This window comes from Strix uralensis, chromosome Z (assembly GCF_047716275.1).
Source record: "Strix uralensis isolate ZFMK-TIS-50842 chromosome Z, bStrUra1, whole genome shotgun sequence".
Classification (NCBI taxonomy): domain Eukaryota; kingdom Metazoa; phylum Chordata; class Aves; order Strigiformes; family Strigidae; genus Strix; species Strix uralensis.
This window is the reverse complement of record NC_134012.1, coordinates 12913480-12939557: the sequence shown is the minus strand read 5'-3', so window position 1 is coordinate 12939557 and position 26078 is coordinate 12913480. Positions and strand designations below refer to the sequence as shown.

General features: G+C 40.3%; 1 protein-coding gene across 12 annotated transcripts in view; it reads right to left on the bottom strand.

Annotated features, from left to right (window-relative positions):
* The window catches only part of ERBIN (erbb2 interacting protein), a 122990-nt gene extending 97686 nt beyond the window's left edge, over positions 1 to 25304 (bottom strand). For 3 of the 12 annotated variants that reach the window (XM_074857245.1, XM_074857246.1, XM_074857244.1), the window contains exons 1-3: positions 24686 to 24940; positions 10029 to 10111; positions 2756 to 2846 (exon numbers count right to left, since the gene is read on the bottom strand). The gene's annotated coding sequence lies outside the window, so the exon portion shown is untranslated. Of the gene's footprint in view, positions 1 to 2755; positions 2847 to 10028; positions 10112 to 19437; positions 19588 to 24685; positions 24942 to 25289 lie in introns of those variants that run through there. The other 9 variants (XR_012627264.1, XM_074857243.1, XM_074857236.1 and 6 more) reach the window with 8 other exon arrangements.
* Positions 25305 to 26078: the final 774 nt, after the last annotated feature.

Genomic DNA, 26078 nt, shown 5'->3' with positions numbered 1-26078 from the left:
GAGCATCTACAGCTTCTCTGGGCAACCTGTTCCAGTGTCTCACCACTCTCACAAGAAACAATTTCTTCCTTAGATCTAATCTAAATCTACCCTCTTCCAGTTTAAAACAGTTACCCTTCATCCTATCACTACACTCCCTGATAAAAACTCCCTCCCCAGCTTTCCTGTAGGCCCCTTTTAAGTACTGGAAGGTGTCCCCGGAGCCTTCTCTTCTCCAGGCTGAACAACCCCAACTCTCTCAGCCTGTCCTCATAAAGGAGGTGCTCCAGCCCCTTGATCATATTCATGACCCTCCTCTGGACCACCTCAAGCAGGCCCATGTCTTTCTTATGTTGAGGCCCCAGAGCTGGACATAGTACTCCATGTGGAGTCTCACAAGAGTGGAGTAGAGGGGAAGAATCACCTCCCTCGACCTGCTGGCCACACTTCTTTTGATGCAGCCCAGGATACGGTTGGCTTTCTGGGCTACGAGCACAGTGCTGGCTCATAGTCCATCTTCCATTCATTAATACCCCCAAATCCTTCTCCACAAGGCTGCTCTCAATGTTCAGTACCTGTAAATACACATTGATACATTACTTTCACATCTGACCTAAGCATTTAGCAGTGTACTCATTGTGGATTTAGCAGCTTGACAAATTATGGCACCTTTTCCAGAAACCTATTCATTACAAAAATTTGAGAAGCTGGAGAATGCACACTCAATTGGCATTAAGAAGCCTCTATCCAAGAGGATCACAAAACACTATGAACACTTACTAGGTCTCTTGTGATACCTACAGTAAATCCTTCACCAGAACATGCTTTACGATTCAACTATTCAAGATCTGCCCAGAGCCACAAGTCTATTGCAAAGCCAGCATTCTCTTCCCAGTCCTGTTCTTTTTAGCTAGTAGAGATTTTCTTCCCCCAGTAAAGGATCATTAATCAAGTCTGGTAATGAATCTTAGGAGTGGAAAAGGGACTAGACATAAAATAAGAGCAAACTACTGCAAAGAAACAAAAAATAAACTCTAGATTAACCATTCCTTTATCTTAGTAAGACTTAAGCATTTCAATGTGAAAACAAGCAGATCCGCAATGAAACTAGGATTATAAAACAAAATGCTAATTCAGCATAAAATTATTAGCAACAGCCAGACACGTGTATCAGCCTATTCCCTATACATATTAAGGAATGTTATTGAATAATATGAATAGCATTACAAAGGAAAGGACCCTTTCTAAATCCAAGCTGGGCACTGTTGCCTGAATTCCCTGCTTTGTTATTGTTAGCTTGGCAGTAAATAGGACAGTAATAGCTTATTAAAAGTCTCAGCCTATCCACATCATAAAATTGCTTTTCTTTTGTGATGACTTCTTCACGGTATCACTCACTAGTCAGAGAACTGTGAAAGAAATCTCTGAAGCTTAATAGGAGAAAAATGGCACTTTATCCAATTCTCCATAACCAACGATCTACAGAAATAATAATTCCGAAGACCTCATACAGAGTATCAAGGACTTTTAATAAATTAGGATTTTCCTCTCAAAAAAACAGAATCTGCTCCTCAAAACAAATATTCTTGCCTTTCCTCTTTATTAACCTTTTTTATGAAAACACACTTTCCCGTTAACCCATTTGCAAGCACAAGTTCTAACATTTGTACTACCTTTTCATAATGGTTCCTAATTCAAATCTCATAGGACACCTGCATTTCCAAGCGCATCATTTCTACAATACTATTAAGCATTTATAACAGTTTTTTCTGTTAAAATATTTCTCCTCCCAAAATTCAAACACTTTCTGTGGATAGTTACAAATATTTGTGAGTATATTCTACCTACACTCTTGATTCAGAGCAAGAGATGAAGAGAGCAGAGGGAAAAATGCATTTGCTCAATGGTCCTAATTAGGACTTAAGACAGTATATTAAGATCAAACTTATCCTACTGGAGATGCTACTCCAGTATATTAAGATTAAAACATACTGTGATCTACTGAAGATTTCTGTGGCCCTTCAGCTAGGAATACACTTACTAAAAAATCACCACATGCTTCTGGCTGTATTGTCCCTACAATTCTTTATGAAGAGCTATGTGCATCTGCTATTGAATTATGGTATTAAAGATAAGTTTAAAACAGAAAAACCCCTTCAGTCTTATTGCCCCCCAAAACATACCATTAACAATGTAACAAGTGTACAGAACCAAAACAGTACATGCTTGCAACTGAAAACCAATGCCAACCCCCCAAAACAAATAAAAAGAGCCCCAGTCATATTAACCTTTCTCTAGATAGGATAATAGCATTTGTTATCTTACCCAGGGTAGAAGTATTTGTCTGAAACGGCTTTTATTTTTTGCACAGAACTACTTGAATACATTACCATAAAATGGGTTACCACCTTGCATACATGACATAGCATTCAAAGTAAATAAATAATGCAGAAAATCATAGCAGAAGCAATGCAAGCCGGGTTGCCTATACACAAGTGCTCACACAGAGACATATCATCATGTTAAAACCTCAGACACATAGACCATGATCTGTGGCCCAAATGCAACAGACTGTGCCACTGCACCCACAATTCACAGTTATTACGCATCTTCCCTACAAGCTACTGTAATACAAAATCAGCAGTTAAAACAGAAGTTTATCATTCTTACATGTGAGGGTGAGAGGAGATACTACTAGTACATTGTGGAGTAACTGAAACAGTAAGTGCACCCAAAACATTTCCTTCCCCTTATCTCCTTCAATACAGCCACCTACCCGAATCACTCCACCGCTGCCAATTCACACCACAGGAGTCTGAATCAGTTTCTGACCTTGGACCACAGAATATTAAACCATCGACATGGATCTGTGAAAAAGAAGAAGTGTTTTCACGATGAGGGGTATAAGGGGCCTTGCAAAAAAAGACAGTTTCAAATTCACACATTAACTTTGTTGTACACCAGAATTAAAGAACAACACAGAAGTGGTAATATGTAACTTGCCACCACAAGCACCATTCCACAATTACCCATTTTTGCCAAATCTCAAAGTATTGTAAACAGAGAAAGCAGTGTGCCAAAACACAAAAAAGATAGAACTTATTATCATCTCCTCCTTCTATGGCAGCCAAAACCGAAACATATGCATTGTTAGCAAGATTGAATTCAAAACAGCTCCCTTGCTGTTACTTGTATGAATGGAGCTTTAACGCAATCATCAGGTTAACAAAATGTAACCAAAACCAACAAGAAGTTATGTGCAGGACCTCAACTGGATGACTTCCTCTTAAAGCACTGCTGTTCTGGTGAGTCTCAAGCACATTTTCTGAAAGAGAATCTGTACCACCCACACTGTCACAAATACTCTCACAGCCCTCATGGGGAAATACAACTCCTTGCAACAGATGAGGCTTTTAAAAAGCTGCAATTATTTTAATTGGACCTGCCAGCTGCCTTTCATTTAGCTTAACATGAGGTTTTATTGAAAGTCTGCAGCCACAGCCATTGGCAAGAGTGGAGACAGTTGCTTACAAGTAGTTGGATCTATTTCTGAGAAGCTCACTCAGCCTGGTGAGCTTTTGTGGAGTACTGCCATATACTCTGTATATTTACGGTACAAAGCTTTCTTATGTGGTCCTGGCTAGTAGGTCGGAATAATGCAGTAGGTCTAAGATGTATATGGAGCATATCCACAGCCTCATCTTGACGACATTCATTGGAGTCAGCTCAAATAAGGTGCCAAAATACGGAAGAGAGGACAATAAACTACAGAACAATCTTCTCATCTGCTTTTAAAACAGCAAATGCATCCCACAAAAAAAAAAAAGTCTAACAGATCTAGGTTTCTAATTTAATAACCGGAATATTTCTTGCAAGAAAGAGATTCTTCAGGAGATCAGATCCTGATAAGCATACTCTTTTGATAAAGCATTCAATATACAGTCGCAAAACTGAGTTTCCTAAAGCTTCTAAGACAAAGAGCAGCAACAGAATCATCATTAAAATATTTGTTTCTGCCATTTCCTGAACACTCCATGAGGATTTAACAAACTCTAAAACCTCCATACTAATGTAATCGTTTAACAGACCTCAGCTACCTTTTTGAAAATACTGCTGGTATCAGCTCCCCATGGTGCCTTGGACAGCACAGCTAGAAACTCTGAAGGACGCCAGGGTTGATGACTGTACTGCTACTTTCCTGGCTTGCCTGGGAATAAAAAATTTGGGTCCCTTATAGTGGTGGCTCTGGAACTTTCCTTATGAAATTTTCCTACTGCTTTCCCACCTACAGCCAAAATTTTTGCACAACTGAAAGTACTAACATGTCATACGAGGAGCAGCTGAGGGAACTAGGGTTGTTTAGTCTGGAGAAGAGGAGGCTGAGGGGAGACCTCATCGCCCTCTACAACTACCTGAAAGGAGGTTGCAGAGAACTGGGGATGAGTCTCTTCAACCAAGTAATAAGCGATAGGACAAGAGGTAATGGCCTCAAATTGCACCAGGGAAGGTTTAGACTAGATATTAGGAAGTATTTCTTTACAGAACGGGTTGTTAGGCGTTGGAATGGGCTGCCCAGGGAGGTGGTGGAGTCCCCATCCCTGGAGGTGTTTAAGAGTAGAGTCGACACAGCACTGAGGGATATGGTGTAGTTGGGAACTGTCAATGTTAGCTTAATGGTTGGGCTAGATGATCTTCAAGGTCTTTTCCAACCTAGACGATTCTGTGATTCTGTGAACATCGGGTTAAATCAAGTTTATATCTGGCCAGCAACTCCCTTCATACACATGCCATTTAGGAACTGCTGGTCTATGATGTAAAGGCTGAAACAGCTTTCTTGGCTCTTAACTAAGAGAGTAATAATTTCCTTCTCCCTTGTCTCACAATATTCCACAGAAGATTAATCTTTCAGTTCAATTCAAGATCTAAGTGACATCCTTATAGACAGTGGACTGTTGAACATGCTGACTCCTTCACATTGCATCTTCAAGTTTGTGACTACCTCTATCAAGTCTTGAATTCTGTGATACCCTTCATTAGTGCTTCAATCATTAACCCTTCCACTATATCCCTGGTAGCAAGAAAAAGAATACAGTAACTGTAGGGCTATATAAACAATGGACAATTGTACAGATCATTACATAAAAGATGATTATCTAAGGACGGTATAAGAGGACTGGAACACTCCTCCATCCTCTGTTCTCTCCCCCTACTGACGAATAAGATGTTGTTGCAGAAGTTCAAAAGAGACATCAGTTTAACTCCAGCAGTGACTGAAACATATTTCCCATGACCGTTAGCCACCTTCTTGTTACTAAGTCAAAAATTCAAGAACTCTTTTTTCTTTAATGAGAAAATTGACTACCCTGACATACATGCTACAAGTGCTCAGTGTTAAGCTAGAACCCAGAAGTTAAGGGTTGGGGAGGAGTAGGAAAATAAGCATTGTACACATCTTTAGAAGACAGATCTTTTGCTCTGGCATTTCTTCCCCCCGTACAAGTTTCCCCCAACACATGATAACTTAGAAATTAAGTAGAACTAAGGCTACAATATACTTCTAGCTTCTTCATTATCACACACACCTAATTTTTAATTAAAACACATGCTGCCCAATTAACACCAAGAACCCATTCCAACTCAAACCCCTGACGGGCAGGTCACTATATGAAAAAGCACCCATACTACATTTGAGTTATAAACTCATTTCAGAAGAGTTAAGAACAATCAGGACTTTTCAGAACTAGATAGATTTGTGCTGTTGAATGCACAAAATCATCCCATGCAGACAACATCTGACAGAGAACAAGTACTTTTGTGCGTGCAAAGACAATTATGAGAACAATCAACTTTGATTTTACTCCTCTGCCACACTTGTGAAAATCATGCTGCATTTCAAATAGAGTTGTGAATTACAAAACAGAAGAAAATTTTTTCATTGTACTGTTTCTAGTCCTCTGTTACTGTTGTTCCTTTTTTTCAATAGCTCTATAACATGAAAGATCAGGGTCTGTCTAGCTACATGAAATTTTGTTTAGCTATTGCAAAAAAGGTGAGGTTAGTACTGCTATCAAGCACTTCAGACAACGTATCCTAGAATCCATGCTTAAATCACTAGTACTATTACATTATAATCCAAGGCCATCTATCACTTTAACTAGACTTACTGGAGGAAGATGCCAGATGGAACATCATAATGTATTTCACTACACATTCCACATTAAGCCAAGAAGCATCATCATATCTTAGGTGCAATATAGGTACAACTACTGATAGCAGTGAGCAATGGAAACAATCACTTAAAACAGCAAAATTCATTAGAAATATTCCATTGAGTTTTAACAGGGTCAGAAAGACTATTTGAGATACTTGTTAGTTCTACTACATCAGTAGATCTATGTATAAAACCTAGCATTTTGCTTTCACAAGGAACAGAAAGAAAAATCACTTATTACTACATGATCCTTCCCTTTCCATTTTCTTCATCTACCATGACAATGTAAAAAAGGATATTTAGATTTCTTTTAAGCATAGTTTAGCTGAATCCATAGTCTAAAGGGAAAAATGTGAACTTATGAATTCATGAACATAATTACTAGGAATACACATACAAAATTGATAATTTAGCAGCTACATTAACACAACTGGGTGTGAACAGAACAAATGTTCTCCACAATTACTGTCTGAAAGCAACTAAATACTTTGTGCATCTGATTTTTTTCCATTAAGTGGGACAGAGGATGCATATAATTACAGATAACACACAAATTACTTCGCCTGTATTACAAGAAGTTGTTTGACACATATTTATTCCACTTTTAAAAAAATCAGTAAGAAGTGCTTAAACATACTTGACTATTATCCTTCAAAGTGTTAATAGATAATTTGGTTATATAGAAACTCAGATTGTTGTAAGCTAGCTGACAGGAGAGGGCATCAACTTGCAGGTACTTTGTGAGTTAAGTACTTGCCCTTGAGTAGCTGGACAGGTTTTTACACAACCTAAACACGTAAATTTGGCACCAGATCCTAAATTCTTCTCCAGATTAATGACTTGAGGGGAGGGGAGGAAGGGAACCCTCTTCAGCAGTGTACTAGGTTCAGCTTCACTACTGGCTATAATTTCAATATGCAAGACTCACAGTTCATACCTAAGTATCAGGACTGATACCAAAAAATGTATGATCTTAGCAGAGGGACAGCCAATTCTATTTTGGATCTTAAAATACCCATTTTCCCCTCTTATTTCAAGATACACAGATATAAATATATACACATATACCTAAAAAGCAGTGTCCAACTTGTATTCAAATCACACAGTAGAATAAATAAATGTAAAAATATCCAGTTATCCTTCATGAACCTTTTCTGTCCAGTGTTTTAAGACATGACAGATGGACTGAAACTAGACTCCAGTCCCTTAAAAGTCTCTCTGACTCTTCCCCAAGAGACAAGACTACAGCATTAAAAAAAAAATCTACTTCACATTTTAAGTGGGAAAAATCCAGAACAAAGATAACTTTAAAAACAGAAAACATGAGTGCAGTTCACAATATTTCAATCACATACTCACTTGGAGGGGGAGGGATGAATACAAACATGAAGTTATGCCAACAAAAGAAACACACAGCCTCAGGTTCAGAGTTGATTCTAATTTACCATGCTCTAGATTCTTATTACACATAAACTCTCACAAATGAAGTAGTCCATGAAGGAAACATGAAAAAAAATGTACAATTGTTTCGGGCTCATTTACAAGGTCAACAGACACTTCATTTTTTAATTCCTAACTAGACTGTGGATGCATTTTTAAAGAAAAATCCTAGTATATTTTGATTCTGGAGGGTGAAGAAGGAAACAAGAAAGACTGCACCACATTTTATCTTATGAAACTGAATTCTGGTTTCATAAGACAAAATTTCAGTCCCAGAGAATTTAGTATCATCAAGTAGTTCCTCTCAACTATGCAGATCACCATTTGAGAACTACCTTAGGGATAGCATTCACTATCTCCAAATCCTTAGGAGGTTAATCCTTGTACTGCATAATTTGAAAGAAAAACTAACAGATAAGTTATCTTCTCAAATATAACATTCAAAATAATTTGGGACTTAATGTTTTCTGCTGAGCTTTGTTTCCATCCTTGCACCCTAAGAAAAGAAGTTCTCTTCCATCAATCACTACTTCCTCTGATGTGTTACATGAAATATGTTAATAATCAACAAGAAGATACACAGTTATTTTGCAGATTAAAGAGCAGGACATACAAAGAGACAACTACTGGCATGAGAAATGGCTTATCTGCTTAAGCATGTTTTCAAAACTATCCATTTGACAGGTTACTATTCTAGTAGGCAGGCAATGTCCACCTAGCTCTCTTGGAGAAGCAGTTGTTAGTAACACAGGTGTGACTGAAGAAGGAAAAAGTGCACGCCATGTAGCGGCTCTAAGAAATGCACTGCAGGGAACAACAGTTTAACTCATATATCAAGAAACAAATTTTATCTAAGACAATAGGAACTGGGACACTTTTGCCCCCTTCTACTAGAAAGGGAACAAAAATTCACTAACTGATTCACTAACTGATGTTTGACTAAAAACATCACTCCACTCTAGTCTCTTCAGAGAAGCAGAGATAAGCACAGTATCAAAGAGTCTTAAAAAACTGGTACCAGCACAGAAAAAATCTGTTTCTGTTTACCTCATGCCCACCAATGCCAACTCCTCCCTACTGCATGGGCTTGCCCCTTCTGGGAGAGAAATATCAGAAGCTTTGTCACCTGCACCTCATGAGTGCAGGACAGCCAAGTAAGACTATCATATATGGCCCCACACTACAGTCACATAGCACCTTCACATACAGGTGGCAAATATCCCAGATTTTAGAATGATGAAGCTAAATACCTTCTATTCTTCCACCCTCTGCCTCCTGAAGTATGTTCCACTTCTAATCCCTCCATGAATGAAAGTGGTTCTACATTGTCTGAGATGAAAAAGTAAAATACAGTAATGGCATCCCACACTATCAGTGACAAACATTTCTGGGTCCATCATTCTACCAGTGATAATACATAATATATGAACTTATTTACTAATCATACTGCCCATCACCTGTCAGTTCTCCATTGACACTAGCCTTGAGGTCTGATTTGAAAGCAGAGCATCTCACATTCAAATACTGTTGACCTACACATTTCAATCAAGACATTCCTTCAGACAATGAAAAATATAAAGCCACCAGAAATCCCTAAGGAGCTAAAAAGACTGGGTACAAAAGTCTCAAAAGCAAGTGCTCTGCAAGATAGCTTTCAGGAAAAAAGGACTTCATCGCTGCTTCTCCTCTTCCAGTCTCAGTTCTTACCATGGTTAGGTATTTCCCATCCTTGAAGTAATTATGAACCATCTTACAGAGACATGAAATTCCCAGCCTACTGTCCAAAGTCTAGAAGTCAACCTGCATATGGCAAAAAAGCAGGAAAGAGAGCAGGTGGTACACTTTAAATCTGCCCCAGAAGAGATACAACTGGGTAAATACCCGTTTTTAATGGCACTTCTGACTTTTATGGAAGGATTATTGAGGATCAAATCAGTGATGATGAAGAGCAACATTTACATTCACTGTGATCAAGTGAAAGACTACTCCAAACCAGGAACAGAAACTCAAAAGGCAAGTGAATTCCATTTGTGCTTAATTCAAACTAAAGAATACTAAAGAAAGAGTAAGCCCTGCTTTCCCCTCACACCTGTCTTGTGTTAAATCTAAGGTTTGCATAACCACACCATGAGTCCAATCAGTAACTGACCCAAAAAGCCTAACTCTGCAAGATATCAGGGGGAAATCTCCTCTAATCAGATCAGCTCGCTCATCAACTCACTGACCTTCCATACCAAGTCTTCACATATGAAGCAAAGGACCCACTCACGAAGGAAAGAGGAAGTGCACTGCTGCATCTCCTCTGACATGAGGACATAAGACTGATGTGTGAGCCAGAACAGGCAGGACACAGGAACAACCACAGATGAAATACAACAAGTAAATTTATTCTCATTACCTCACGACCCGGGGGATCTCCGCAGCAGCATCAGGGCAAAGGCATGCAATCAGGGACACAGGCACCACAGAGCTCGGTCCTTGCTAGTCGGAAAAAGAAGAAGAAAGAAAAGATCCTGAACCTGCTGCTATCACCTTTATATATCAGGGATTTTCACAAACATAGTTTTCCACTGTACTTTGATCCGTCCCACAGCAGGGCAAGGAATCTCAAGGATGTTCAGATAGGTGCCTCTGAGTCTCTCATAGGCCTGTGTTATTTAAGCGCAGGCATTCTACCCATGAAGCAGACAAAGCTAAACAACAATTGGTGTGATATATGTGGTTTTTGACACTCCAGTTGCAAGTCACTTGAGCATGTTTACAATCCTCCTTGCCAATCTTCCGTTGTATTCCCACAATTATACATTCAGTCACAGGCTTTATAAATTAAGACTCCTTTAAAGTAAAGGTGATAGCTTCATTATTACTGGTATTTACATACTCTTAGTATGAAAAGGATGTATCAAAAACATGTAAGCATTAAAATATGCTTGCATAACAGCACATGCTGGTAGCAAAATCCATTCATGTGGATCACATTTTATAATTTAGTCTGCCTTGGATTCATAGCTTTAGTAGGTTTTTTTTCCTAAAAGAATCAACCAGTGAAGACAAGAAGTTTGGGGAGGGAGCAGGGGAGAATAATGTAAAAAAGAGAAATCAACCATGCTAAATATCTCCAGGTAAACCAAGAAGAAGCAAAGACATTCAGTCAGGTCAGTAAATAGTTATGGTCCAGACAGTGACTATGTCAGCAGTTCATGTTGTACACTCTGAGTTCAGAACTGAAAGAAATATTTACAGGATGTGGTCTTCTTAACTGCAAGACGCCCTTGCTCTGCAAGTGCTGCGCATGTTTTTGCAAAAAAAAAAAAAAAAAAAAACACAAAAAAACAATTACTTGCCTACAAAGCAATGCTTTACATTTATGAAAGACTTGAGAGAATGAGACTAAAGTATACAAAACAGACCATCATCCCCAACATGATAAGTTAAAAATTTACTTGCGCTTACTTTCATTTAATCAAAGAAAAACCCCTCTTAAATTCCAAAGCAATCAATACAAGAAGGTGCCTGGTCAAGAAGTGCTCATGATCAAAGAGTTTCAATTGTTCAGCTGAGGCTAATTGTAATATTAAGATTTTTTTAAAATTGTAGAAAAATATTCAGTGAATATCAACCTGTAATACAAACCCTGAATACTGAAAAGATCTGTAAAAAGAGAAATTGAGACTTGAAACACAACAGTGCCACTGATCCAGATGCATCTTTCATCTGTCCCAGTGCTCTTAAAAAGTACCTGAAGATACACAAGATGCACGTGAAGCTTCCTATAGCATCAGAAGCTGCCACTTTATAGCAGATGATACCTATTAGAGCTGAATGCATTCTACTTCCAATCTTAACAGGAAAGATGATTTCTCCCATATGAAGTCCATGTAATGAGATAATTTCTGTTAACCATTAGGTGTTTGGATATAAAGCAAGTCTCTCTGCACACAAGCTTCTCACCCAAATTCCTCTTCTACTGCATCTTCTATTAATAAACTAATCAACACACCACACACCTGAAAAACACACTTAACAGTAAATACTGACAGGAGGAAATGCAGACAGCTTTTTTTTTTTTTAATTAAAAAAAATTCTTCCAAGATGCTGTCTCTGGTCTGCTCCCAAATCAACATTATCAATGTCTTGGGGAGCCTAGGGAGAAGGGACATGTTCAAGAAGAAAACACAAGAAAGAATGAAACAAATCATAACAGCCAATCTACTTTTGAAAGTCACATCAATTGTATGTCATGGTTAATTAAATCACAGAGAGCAGAATTAAGTTGCAAAGTACTTGAAAAAAAAGAAAGCAAGACAACTGTTTAATGGAGAGGTAACAAGAAAGATACTGTGTAAATCCATGAACTTGTCTCTACAATGCTATCAACAGCATATAAAGATGTCAGCAGAAAATTTGGAATGAACTCCAAAGAGGGGAAAAAAGTTAGTAGACTGCATAGCCTTACTTGTCTATTAAAACCAGAAATGGCAAGGGCTTTGATGAGAGTTTAAGTTGGTCAAACAGTGAGAAAAGACAATGTCCTATAACTGTTGCAAACATACCGCAATTTGCCACCATTTACAGGTTCTGAACAGCAAAACTCAACCTTGTATTAAGGGTTTGTAGAACTGTGTTAACACTATGGTAGTAGCAAGTCCAACCTGAACACAGATGTGTGAACTGATTTCCAAGTTCATTTGAAAATGAATTCCTGTTACTAGTTTTGATGAGGACTGAATGGGGAATAAGTTTTAACTTGGTATTTCACACTGAAAATGTCAGCAAACCAGGCCAGACTCTAGAGAAATAACAGATATGTCTAAGGTGGGGAGAGGAGGGGGACACCCATAGACACTTGCTATGGTGTACCAAAAGTACATTTCAGAAACACAAAAGGACAGAAGGAAAACATAGACCTAAAAGAACATTTCTTTGCACTACTATTTCTGGTACTTCTACAATTCAATAGCTACAGAACAGTGCTGTAGCCACCGATACCTGGGAGACTAGTAGAAACACTGGAATGAATTGTGGTTGAGCAGGTCAGGCCTCCCTTTGGCTAGCAGGACCACTATTCATTCATGAAACACAAAATTTGGTAACTAGAATGAAGAGAAAAACCACACTTCACAGAAGAACGAAGGCTGAGAAGGAGGAAAGCTCTTGTATACCTGAACATGCTTTCTATAGATTCTCTCATGAGTATCTCAAAGAAGGCTGAAACCAGACAAACTAACATACATCACTATCAGGGAAGACAGCTGGACTGTCAAAACAAATACAAAAGCACATGAGAACCCAGTTGATGTGGATCTACTCCCAAACAAGCGCTCTGTTGTTTTGGACTGTGTGCCTCATCTCTCAGCAGATGAGCACATCCTCAGTTGGTGTTATCATTACCATAGGACAGCTAAAATTTTCAGGGAGCTGGAAGGGTAGAATTTAAAACAGAAAAAGAAACAGCAGCATCTCTTCTGTCAATCCAGGAGACAGGAACATACCAAGCTTCCAACTCCGCTTCACAACCGAGCCCTTAATGTCACTAGAAAGAGCATAGAAATGATAGTAATTATGGCCTCTGCAACAGACAGGCTTCAGATGAAACTACTTTATTATTAAATGTTTAATTTAAATAAACCCATGCCTTCTACAGCTACAAAAACATTTGCTCTCCCTCTGTGCTCTTTCAGGGACCTATCACTTCTTACACAACACAGAACAACAATAAAGACCTTATGTAAGATAATTCACTGAAGTTAATTTTTAACTGTATGCCTAATTATAGTGATGGAAGAGAAAAAACAAACAAGAGAAACACAACACTCAGGAAGGACAAGCAGAACTGCCATAAAGATACATACTTCATTCCTCTGGGTTTAAGAGAGCTATAAAATCAAGGCTTTCAAATTATTTCAGATAAGAAAAATCTATGCAAAATATTAGTTAGAAACTGATCAGATGGAATTACAGCTTCTAGAGAGACGTGTATTTTTCTGTCAATGCAATTTTTAGTATCTTTGCCTTCCAACTGGGACAAATCAAAGTGAATACCACCTCCTCTGCAAACAAGGAAGTAATATGCAACAAAACTCACTCTGCCCTGGGCTTGCTTCTTTATCATAATAACATCCTGCAATATTTGGAGCTATTAGTTGTAATGTTCCCACTACTGTCTCAAAAACTTGCTGGAATTAGAGTTTGGTCAGAGCAACATCTTTCGCTGCTCATTTTTATATTCATCAACCCTGGCTTTCTAGCTGCAGTATCTAGCAATTACATACAGCTCTCATGGGGATGTAAAGAAACACATAAGATACCAGCCTTAAAAAGAAAAAAAAAAAAGAAAGAAAATCCAGCACCCAACACCCACAACCCCCACACCAAAAACAAACAAAAAACCCCACCAACAACCTGTATACAGTGCACAGGCGTAGATATCCATGGAGGAAAACATAATAATCTCTTTCCTGTACATCACACCTATTGATAGCCTTCTTGTTTCAGTTTCCATCTATGGCATATATTAATCAAGAGAAAAAATAAGGTATGAGGAAACAAATGGTAGTGAAAATACTGGAAGTGTAAACCAGCAGTTGGTATTTAATGCTATCCTCAATACAAGAGTCCTTTTTAACCCCTTAATTCAGGAAAGAAACCAGATTTGAAAAACTTAAACTACCACATTCTGTTTCACGAGTGTGATATTTTTATTCATTTGACATATGTTGCTTCCTGAACGGATTCAATGTATTTTGGCATTCCAGAACAAAACTGCTCTCATCGTGTTTGGCACTTCATGTACAATGCAGCCAGGAAGCCACTCCTTAGACTATGCAGCCATCTGCAGCAAATACCAAAGGTTTTTAAACAAGCAAGCTGCACTGCTGTAAATATGCAGTATTTCAATATACAAGAAAAGTTCTCATCTATCAACCAGACTCTCCATCTAGTTGCCTACAGATAAATTCAGCCAATCTGCAACACGTAACAGTTAGCCCAATGAAAACAGAAAGGGGGAGAAAAAATAAACTATTTCTGGTTACTTAGTTATTTTGCTTTCTAAATTGTGTGGTCCACATATTAAAAACAGCCCCTGATGCCCTGCTTTATATGCACTCCCCCCAAAAAAGTAATTGCCAGAATTCCTAGCTAAAACTAGGATGGATCAAACAACAGAGGTCAGAAGAACACAGCTGGCCCAAAACAATATGAGACTTTGAGATACAAAGCAAGCAGAGGTTGGGTACATGGGAGGAGGAACCACACTCAAAACCTCTAGCTAGTAAGGTGGATAAACTGCCCAGAAAAACTGCTGCACCCAACCTAGACAGGTTACACAATTCAGTCTGTTGTAACAGTAACACAAGAGGGAACACATTCATAGATCAGAGTTCAAATAAGGAGGAGTGTATGTGGATATCTGTGTTCATTCCTCATTTGGAGACTGTTAGATTTCAAAAACATTCATCCCACCAAAAAATGCACATAAAGATGCACCCTGACACTTAAAACACTATGCAGTGCCCTAATGAAAGTCACTACTTAAAGAGCACATACAACTGGACTTCCATTTTGCTTTACAATACTTCCCCTTAAAGAACGCTTCTGTCTGTCTTGTAAGTCTTATTCACCTTAAGGAGTTGGTTTGGTTTTTGCCTTTACATTTGTTTAGTATAAAATACAGTACTAAAACCAGTAAGCTTCCATTTACAATTCAGCTTTTAAAAGAGTTTTACTTTAATACACCTTTTTCACTGCTAAGGAGTAGTCACTACTTCTATACAGAGCAAAAGTATTTCTTAAAAAATGAGCATTTTCCAGATTCTAAGCATCTTCTCCCTCTAGTTTAGACAATAATTACAACATATATTAGCTCAATATTCTCAGTAGTTTTAAGAGTTACTGTCCTGGGTAAATAAATGAATCCCTGAACTATACCTCTGTTGTTTTCTTCTACATTAATTTTACAACTGATACAAAAATCCTGATCCATTCCAATCAGTTGCTCACAATTGTGAAGCACAAGAATTATTCTTCTTTGCACGAACTGTGGTTCTAACTACAAGACTCTTCACATCTCCCATGTGGCTAAGCACCGTTATTCTTGTCCTCTATTTACATGGTTTTGCTCTCACAACATGCATTCGATTTTTGCAAAGTTACAATGTCTTTTCACTTCCAACACAGTAATGAAATGTTTACGCTAATATTTTTTTGCACTAAAGTGTTTTTCTCTGTACTTACTTGTTGTGTTGCTCTAAGCCAATAGATGGTGATTAAAGAGAAAAGAAGAGCTGTTATTTTTATTTTACTACATCAGGCATTTTGGAGATCAGATAAGCAACTGTTACAACAAAATTAACAGAAGGCTATTCTTGAATGGTTTCCACAGTATTTCTCCCTCTTTAGATAGGGAAGAATGACAGCATACTGCTTATAATAAAAATTAAATAATTAAAATTACTTGGAATTTAGACAATTATATTGAAGTACAGTTTCTCTTAAAGTGCTGTTATCAACATAGGTAGTAATTCACTATCTAAAGTCAAAAGCAAGTTTTTCACCTGACAGGAGGTTTACGTAGAACTAAGATTCTTCCTTTATCACACTGCAAATTATAGCTTCAAAACTGAATTCAAAGGTTATTTAATAATAACTCAGCTTAAAGCGTTACTTAACTTCTGACATCTTGTGCTTTCTAGCAAGGAAAAAAAAAGGTACAACACTACTTTGACACTACTGAAGTAAAAAGTGGGACAATGCCATGCTGATCTGCTATTAACATGTCAGTTTCTTGTTCTCCAAACAGGAAAACAGAACTGAATACCACAATGGAGGAATTTAAAAAAATTTCATAACTGTGATTTCAAAAGATTTGAATTGTCCAGTGCATACTTACCTTCAGATTTTTCAAAGATTAAAAACAAATTAACACAGGTTTGGGGAAAATAAGTAACATTCTGATTTTGATTGAAGGTTTTTCCTCTGTAGGTATTTCATACTCTGAGGCTGAAATGTAAAACTTTGTCAAGATTTAACACAAATGGAATGATGGGTGATCTATGGATCTAAAATGAGGAAATACATATTTGAGTTCAGTGGAAATCAGCAGGCACACACTTCATCTGGGACAAATGGAGAGAAAGCAAGTACCTTTTTTAAAAGTTTAAAGAACAATTTGTTGGTTCTTGATCAGTTGGTCTCTGCAGAGGGAGAAGAAAGAGGACAAGAAAAAAGTATCAATTAAAGACATGTTTCTCTCCCATTCCAGAATGCTTTCTTTTAACCTGATCCATTGACAGGGCCATAACCTTTCCCTTGACAAGTCACAGGCTGCTGCTGCAAAACCAATTCAGTAACACTAATGTCATGAAAGACCACAGGACATTTGAAATCTTGACAATACCTCTGCCACAGATCCCACAGATTTCCCACAGGAAAATCCCACAGAAATGTTTGCCAGCTCCACTGTCTTTCTCAAGTAAGAGCAGCATTACAAAAAGCATACAAGAATGCCATGATCCTCAGCACTTCTTCTGCTTTGCTTCAGTAAAGCAAGAAAAAAATAAGTGTTTCTTGAAAAAAATAGAGGAGCTCACCCAGATAAATGCAAGCAGAAGAGTAAATTATTCTCAAAGTCTATTCTAAGTCTATCTTGCTTTTCTCGTGCTTGTATGGTCTATAATTTCATTTATTTAGATGAAATCTCTGGTACTGAACCCAAAGCATTAATGTCTAGATTAAGAAAAATGCACTGCAAGAACAGGGTTTTCCAACAGGCACAGAAAGCTCCCTCCCTCACAAAACACTGTTCAGAAAAAAAAAAAAAGTGTCCAAATAAGACATACTAAACAATACTATAGTAAAACAGTAAAGCTCTGATAGTTTCTCCCTCCCCTGTATCAACGTTTCTGATCTTAGTCATGAGAATCAGAGCCAGATGGCTTGCCAAATTCAGAGTTTCAATTGATTTCCCCTTCCTGTCACATTCCCAGAAAGAATGGAAATGCACAGGTTTAACCATCTTTTTCTTCTCTTCCTACTTGGTGTTGAGTCCTTAACTGAATTGTTACCTTGTTTTTAATAGTTTCCCAACACCCATATGTGAACCAACAAAAGCGACCTTAAAGTAAAATTCTAGGTTTGTTCTATTATTTTCTAACACTCTATGCTTGATTCTCTCTGCCTGTAATTCCTCCCAGAAGGAGACCTACTAAAGAATTCGTTACTTAGAATAAATCGCCCTGTATAAGTTTGTACTAACGTACAACTGAAATAAATGGTATAAAGGTGGGGCAGCTATGAATCATGAAGATACGAACTTTTGAATTTTCTCCCTCAGTGATTAACTTTACTGCCAACCTCCCAAAAATACATAGCACCTCGGAAATCAAATGACCTGCAGCTCCAGGGCGAACATCACATGACTATGTGACCAGAAGTAACCCAAAATGACTATGTTCTCCTAAAAGGAGCTAACTCCCAAGCTGAGACTCCAGATCACCACAGACTAATTTGCCACAACAAGCAAATGTATCAGCAGCAACATACCAGTGCACAGCAACCTTCTGCCTGCATGTTCATCTCCTCCTTCAGTATACCTACCTCACAGGCCAAAGTGGAAACTAAGTAAATTCAACACCTGCATATTGTACTCTGTAGCATGAGCATGGAAAGTGAGTATTTACAGACAGTTTAAGTCATGAAATATTTAGACTGCTATGCTGCCACACTTTTATTGAAAATACAGGCCTCAACCTTGTAAATACTTCTGCAGCCAAGTTTCTTCGTTTGTTTAACCACAATCATGCATAAGCATGTATAGATTATTAAGCGTAACATTCCCACAGAGGAAAAAACCTATAATTTGCATTAGTACCATTATTTAAGAGTTCTCCGATATCCAGTTTCAAATATAAACCTCCATCCTATCCTCACGGTTACCTGTAAGTAAAGACATAAGAGCTGCAGTGATCTGATCAAACTGTTGACAATTGGGTTGATCTTCTAAACTATCATTTCTGCCCTGAGGGACAGTAATGCCAGGACAACTAGTCACATGTGGGGAAAAAAAGCAGCAGTTCTCAAAGTTTCTTAGCAGCCTACCAGAAGTCTTCCAGACAAGCCTGGAAATACTTTCCACCATCCAAAAACTTAAGATGACATCCATAGTCATATTGGATGACTGAACCTGTGACTGACATTCACAGGCATCTGGCACTGCATTTCAGATGTTTGTTCAGATATACTGATGTAGCTTGAAGAATCTGTGCCCTCTCCTCTCCTTCTTAGGAAGCTTGGAAGTTTTTGAAGATATGTATGAAAAACTTGAAGGACAAGGAGAGCAAAGAAGGCTGAGAAAATGATTTCTGCTACTATACTAAACTTAGACCCCATATTATAGGACAGAGAACTAAGGAAGAACATGAAACTTTTCAGACACCAAGACCATCTTTCTGCAGCTACCTTTAACATACTAACAAAACTTCAAATATTTTAAATTTAGTTACTAACATTGGAGCTTTCCACACCAAGGAGAATAAGGCCTTTGCCACTTCACAGGGAGATACCACCCATTCCAAACAAATTTTAAGTGTTTCATTTTAAATATTTGTAACTTTTACTAACACTTCGAACCACTTCAAAGCTTCTTCTAATCCTCAAGTTAGCCCCAGACAACTGACACAAGAAGTAGCCACTGAGCACTAGGAGCTCACAGGAAGACAACTATACCCCAACCATGTACTTCAGAAGTACAGTTTTAAGTTCAAGAGAACACAAAATTCAACACTCTAAAACAAGTATTTCCTTCCTACCTGTTTGTTCCTAGAAAGGAAGTTCTATTCAAACAGCTGCAGTCTCTCCCACTGGAAGTTGTGATAGTCCAGAACAGTCAGACCATTCACTGCTTGGACCATGTCTATGTATCTCTGTTCATTCCAACCCAGCCAACTTCATGATGGGGTCTACAAGACATGAAGCAGAGCACTGTACATATTGAACTATACAAACTTGGAGAATTCAGCATGCTTAGAAGACTTCTTTGTTTGGAAAAGAAGCTCATGCACCCAGTGAATTCCAAACTGATCACTCTGAAGATACTGATCTACAGTTTCTTCCAGTTACTATTCTCACAATGTGCATCTAAATAAGGGAATCTTAAAGAACGGTTGCTTTTAGCAGTTGTTTTACTTTGCATATATAATATAGCCTTATGCTTGCAGAATTCAATTATACAAAAGCATGAAACAAAAGTTTGAGAGACCATAGTTCTATTTACAAAAGATGCGAAAGTGTATAATATGGGATATTTAGAAATTGAGAAACTATGAAAAAAGTTGTGCATTTTGGAATCACTTCCCTTATGTCTGGTAGCTTTGCTCTTACAGGGACAGAAGTTGTCCTTACTACATAAGTAATCTTTAGGGTTTAGCCTGTGCCTAATCGACCTATACTGAACAAAGCACAAAGCACTCCCCTGCCTTCCATCAGTTGCATACTTGTTAGCTAATGTTTTCCTGGCCATGTCAAAAAATAGAAGAGTATGGCCATCCCATTCATTGTCTACTGAAACGGATAGAAGAGAGGGAGCACATACTGTCTTACCTAACAAGACTGAGCCTTCGAACACAAGACACTCCAAAGGTTTGATTACCTTCTGACATTATTACAACTTCCAGGACAGCCGCAGCAGCCAAGATCGTACACACTGTCCTCAGACTCTGCTTAATCATCACTTTTTGTTCCTATGTATAATGATCGCTCAGTATCAAGTTTCTACAAATTAGTTCCACATACAGAAAGAACTACCTACTTTTCGACTACCCTAGGGAAGTTAGTCACAATGCTCATGTTCTCCAACGTAAGTACACTTCAGTTTGGTTTCATTTAGACCAAATGAGGAGGTTTGTTTAGCTTTATTTCTCAATTATGCAAAGTCATAATGTATTTTTAAAGGTGGAAGGTGCAATTTAGTGTTGAAATATCATGCTTCTGTATCACCTTCAGAGGAAGTAGAGATGAAACTAAACAGAGTAATAAGCCAAGTATCCATATTGAAATTTAAGCATCAGAGAAACAAATATCTTAAGATCTGGTAACTAATGAAGGAGAGCAGCAGTAAAAAAAATAATTATTCCAAGATTACTACATGATAAAAATACACCAATTCCAGCATAGCAATATTCACTTTTTCCATTTTTCTTAGGCAGAAGATTTATAAACCTCTCCTAAATCAGCATCCCTACTTTCAAATCTTAACATTTATAAGGTTTTACTCACAATACATGAACACTGTATTCTTAATTACAAATGAAGGTTGTATTTCAATCAAGTAATCTTTTTACAACAAAAAACCCTTCAAAAAACCCCACACCCATCTTGTCATTAGAGCAGTCAACTCTCTATCACCTGTCCCCTTTTAAACTTAATAGAATTGCTTAACAATTAACTATTACTAAAGTACACTAGGCAGTGTTATTTAGGCTGAGTTTTACCTGTACTTACTCAGCAGGAGACAAGCATGCCAACTGCGCTGACACAGTGGGCTCTGCATGCCACCAGTTGGAAACTGCAGTGGCACACTGTAGCTGCTCCTCAAGAGATGAAGATAACTACAAGGACAGTGGGAAATCCATGCTTAAAGCTTTGAGAAGCCCCCATCCCACAAAAAAAAAAGTACAAGTACTTCTTGTCCAGAACTGGACCAGAGTCTGCCATGAGAGTAGCCACAGAACTGTTCACAAGTTACCCACAACACTAAGATACTCCCTATGCATTCAAAACATTAAGCAAAACTCTCAAAATCAGTTAAACTTTTAGAAGTTGTAGAAGGCATAACCTATACCTCACAAGTATGCATTGGACTTCACGGATGTTCCAAAGACACTAAGCTAGCAGTGTAACAGGTTACCACAAACACTACACTTTCTAAATATGGGGTGGGGGTCAGTTATCTACGGACTGTTTACTACACAAACTGATAAACGTGTTACCTTCAATGTTTTCATTCTGATGTGAAAAGTGTTGTCTGACATACTGTTTCACTTACTCAAAAGATGACAAGGTAAAATAGCCAAATCTTAATTTTCCAGATAATTCGCATGTAACTGCCTATATCAACTGTCACCATCAACAAGCTCATACAGGAATACAGTCGACTATTTTCATATCTGTAAGAGTAGCTTTTCCATCAACTCAGCTAGTTACTCATTTGGAAAAGGTTAGATTTGTAATCCTCCATGTGGAGTAAATGTCAGACCCTCCTTCAGCAGATCAGGTTATTCCACAGGGAGAATCTGCTGAAGAGATGACACATCAACCATTTGATCTTTATGTAACATTTTCCCTAGAAGATTTTCCTTTTCACTTGGGAGCAGAAGGGATAAAAACAAAACAAGAAAACAAAGCAGACAGCCAGTGATTCATTACACCCCTACAGGAAAGCAGAGTTGAGGAATTTTCTTCCATCCTCTTGTATTTCTAGAACCTACTGCTAACACGCTACATATGATGTATGTTACATATGTGCAAGCCTTTCCTCAGCTTTAATGTTCCAAGCATGGCTCTTCATGCCTGGGACTGCAGACTGAACAAATTCCACTGAGGACAAATCATAACACTGTTTTCTTACACCACCAGCTTAATACACTATGCAAACTTGCAAACAATACTACTTTCTCCATGGAGCCCCCTCATCAATTCTACATGAATGTGATGTGCAAATAGATACCCTATAGAGCACTACAATTACACCAAATATTATCTACTGGGCAGATTATTAGTAAGACAAATCTATTCATATTTTTACTAATATGATTATCATCCTAATGATTATCATATTCCATAGCATGCCATACGCTGTAGCTTCTAGCACTTTGACTGCGAGTGTACCTACTTAAACTGACCGATGTTTACTTGAGCTTAATTTAATTCATGAGCAAGGAACAGCCAGGTCAAAAGAATATTTCCCCAAGCCATCACACATAGCTATGAAAGTGCTGTTTCAAGCAACATGAGCTACCATGTCTACACTTAAACCATTTTACTCATATGAATATCAATGTCAGACTGATTTTTAGTTGAGATGGTTGATCTTGAGAAAAAATACACTCCTTCATAACTCCTAAACTATGTGAATGATATGAATGGCATTCTATGATGCAACCATTAGCTGTAAGCAGTACTGAATTACACTTTCATCATTAAAAAGGGCCTTATCTATAGCTACCATGGTGACAAAACACTAGCGTAAAAAGTTGTGGCTCCACTACAAGGATCTATTCTTCTGCATGGCATTGGAAAATATCAAGTGCATCATGAGAAACACAAAAGGTCTGAAAAGAAACAAAATTGCATCCATTACGAACATAGCGGTTTACAACTAAATTTGTCATGCATTGCTACAATTCCCCACCCCCCCACGCCCCCCCAGGAATCTCGAGTCATTATTGAGACTGAAACACGGCTTTGGAAAGTGATCATTCTTTGTGAAAGGATTACTCTATTTAGACTTCACTGCTTTTCTGCCAAGCATCAGCTGTATAAGGAAACTGAAGTTCACTGTCATTTATTCTGTTCAGCCCCTTCTGATACCTAAGAACAACCCTTACTGCTGCCTGGAAAGGTAAGTCTATAAATTGCAAGACAAATCATTTACTTGTTACCAACCACTGAAGCCACTTCAGGTCAGTTAAATGTTAACATTTTTCCTCATGGTGCATCAGATAGATTTGGATTAGTAATTTTTTCCTCAAACACTACATTACTTGATGCTGTTAAAGAACTACATATGTAGGACTGTTAAAAATTTTGCATAGAAATTACTTTGTCCAAGCCTCACAAAACCAACACATCTCAGACACTTGAGAGACTGAAGAACACACATCCTATCTGACCAAAATAGTGTTTTCAAGTTTGACAAAAATTTAAATAAGCTAGCACAGAGATAGGGCTTCTGGTTCATTTTAAGCATTCACAATATAAGAAATTCCTTGCCTTCAAGAAAGAACAAGCTGATAATTGCTTCTTTGAGGCATGTGAAATGAATCTCTGGTGAGCGATATTGCCTTCACTACATGCAACTAGTTAGTTGGCATAACTTAGCAAGCACCAGCGGTATAAAACCTTATACCAAAACTTCGCATTAAGTTTCCCCTCCAACAGCTTCAAACGGGACTCCTCTAAAAAATGATAAAGTGGTCATCAAAACCAAAGGCAGATACCCTAAGTCGGAGGTTCAACTGCACATACTTTTAAGAAGTCACACCACTAGCTACTTTATTTCTTTTTTTTAAATGGAGGTTCTTAGATAAACTTTACAAGGATCAAAATACAATACAGACCTCTCCTATACAAGCTGAAAAATATGCGGTCCAACTTGTCATCTTGAGGACAGAGAGGGGGCGGAGGGGAGGAAGAGAGGTGGCGGCAGCAGTCGAGGGGAAAAACTACGACAGCATTTATAGAAGACTACGGGGGCACGTTTTATGAAGAAATTTAGCAGCTATCCTGAAGATGACCGGCCAGACACTAACCGATATTCCAGAAAACAAGGGAAAAGACAAACAAGAAACGGCAGATATAGGCAGAGCCAAGCCTCAAGATCTTTCGATTAAATAAAAGATACTACCTCCTCTAGGATTTTCTTATTTCCTGAGAAGTTAATTATGCTGCCTGGGTTAGCAATCGTTTTGGAAGGGAAGGAGCTGAAGCAGCGGAGTCGCGGAGTCGAGCACTTTCAGTTCAATACCTTCTCCGACCGAACAAAGAAACTTCTGTGTCTGAGGAGCTTAAAAACTTTCGGTCTCCCCAGACTCTTCCCTCAGTCTCCATGAAACCAGCGACTACGTGCATATAAACAGCATTTCGGCGAGAGAGAGAGAGAAACACAAAGGACAGCTAAACTGTGCAAGGCGGAAAACACAGAAAAATAAAGGCCAAAAACAGGATATCAAAATGAAGCTTGAACTCCTTCCTTTTTCCCCACCCCCTTCAGCAGAGGAAGGATTTTTCTGTTGTTGTTGCTGCTGCTGCTGCTCCCCAAGCCTTCTCCATTTAATTTACCTTGTCTGTCGGGCGTCTAAACCAGATCCAGCAGGCAGGAGTTTCTTCCGATCCCAAGGAAATGTATTAAATCCAATCGAGTTTGCTTCTCGTAAAGGGGGAAGGGGGCAGAGGAGAAGAGACGCGAGGCGGGAGGAGGGGAAAAAAAAAAAAAGATGCAACAGCTTTCGACGAGGACGGGGGCGTTCGCGGAGCGTGCGACGTGCGTGTGCACGGGGGGAGGGCGGCAGCGGAGCCGGGCTCCTCCCGGCCCTCGCCGCCGGGATCTGCCCCGCGGGCGGCCCCGGGCCGCGCCGGCCCCGCCCGCCGCCGCGACCGCCCGGCAGAAACGGCGCCCGGCGGCGAGAGCGCAGCGCCCCCCGCCACCCAGCCGGCCTCGGCAGCGCGGCCCGGCCCAGCCCGCCGCCGCCCCTCGCCCGCCGGCCTGCACACACACAGCCCCCACCACCACCGCGGCTCGCTGGGCGCCGCCGCTCCGCCCCCAGCTCCTCACCCGGGGCCGCGCTGCCCGAGCGCGGCCGCAGCCCCACACACCGCCCCCCCCGCCGCCGCCACGCCGCCGCCGCCAAGGGCAGGAGGGGAGCGGGATGGCCGCCCGGCTCACCTGCCCGCCCGCCGCCGCCCTCTCTCCCCGCCTCCTTTCGCACACTTCCCCCTTCTCCCGCTGCCCGCCCCCCCTCGGCCGCGGGGAGCCCGGGAAGGCGGCGGAGCCGTGGGGAAGGGAAATTCCCCGGAGGGGGGGGACACAAGACTGGGGGGGCGGGGGGCGGGGGGTAGTGTCGTTAACCGGGGGGCAGGCCGCCGCGTCCCTGCGGCTGCCGGCGCCGCGCCCCGCCGCCCAGCCGCGGGAGGGAGGCACTGCGGCGAGGGCGGAGCGGGAGCCGGGCCGGGACCGGGGGGGGAGACGGCCGCGCCCCCACCGGCCGTGACAGAGGGGAGGGGAGGGGACGGACGGACGGGAGGGGACGGACGGACGGGCGGGCGGGCGGGCGTCGCCGCCGCCAGGCCTGGCTGGTCTCCCTTCCCCCTGCACCGGTGCGGGACTGAACGCGGGAGGCCGCGGCGCAGCCAATCTCCAGCGAGAGACCTCGTGAGGGACGGGCCGCCGCAGCCAATGGCTCTCGGCGGGGGGCGGGAGCGGGCTGTGGAGGAATGGGGCGCGGTGGGGGCGGGGGGCGTTGGCGCGGGGCCGGGCCGGCCCGGGGCGCGCAGGGGGCTGGGAGCGGTGCGCCGTGGAGGGGACGCGTCCCGCCGCCTTGGGGTGGCCCCTCTCGCCCCTGCCGGGCGCGCGGCCCGCGCCGGGGACGGGGATGGGGCCGGGCCGCGCCGGGGCCCCCTCCTGGCCCAGTCCCCGCGCGGGAGTCGCTGGTTTTCCCCGCGGTCTTGGCGTAGT